Source organism: Penaeus monodon, chromosome 15 (assembly GCF_015228065.2).
Source record: "Penaeus monodon isolate SGIC_2016 chromosome 15, NSTDA_Pmon_1, whole genome shotgun sequence".
NCBI lineage: Eukaryota > Metazoa > Arthropoda > Malacostraca > Decapoda > Penaeidae > Penaeus > Penaeus monodon.
In genome coordinates this window covers 10,767,328-10,767,700 of record NC_051400.1, presented here as the reverse complement: position 1 = coordinate 10,767,700, position 373 = coordinate 10,767,328, and the positions used below count along the sequence as shown (strand labels likewise).

The window sequence follows — 373 nt, the reverse complement described above, 5'->3', positions numbered from 1 at the left end:
AAAAAAAGATTATATATATTGATTACTAATTCCATTCCATAGAATATATGCAGTTGTTTGTGTTATCGGTCAGGTGTACAAACAGCAATTAATTTTACCAACATAATGAATTTTTTTTCCATAAAAAGACAATTATATAAATGAGTTTCTTCTGTTAATAACATCATTTTTATAACATTTATGCAAATGACCCATAAATAACTTCTAACTCATAATAACTTATGTCTGTCCACATCTGGCTTTATATAAATCAATTCTAGTAAAGGAAAAAGGGGTTTGAAGTAATTTTTAAAAAAGTGTTACACTAATTAAAGCCAATTATGTGCCATATCACACAAAAAATAAAGGTGGGGAAAAAATTTAATTCTTTGGT

The 373-nt window shown here is 25.7% G+C and overlaps 1 protein-coding gene across 1 annotated transcript in view; it reads left to right on the top strand.

Annotated features, from left to right (window-relative positions):
- Positions 1–373, top strand: part of LOC119582206 — an 8,860-nt gene that overhangs the window by 7,566 nt on the left and 921 nt on the right. The window lies entirely within an intron of this gene.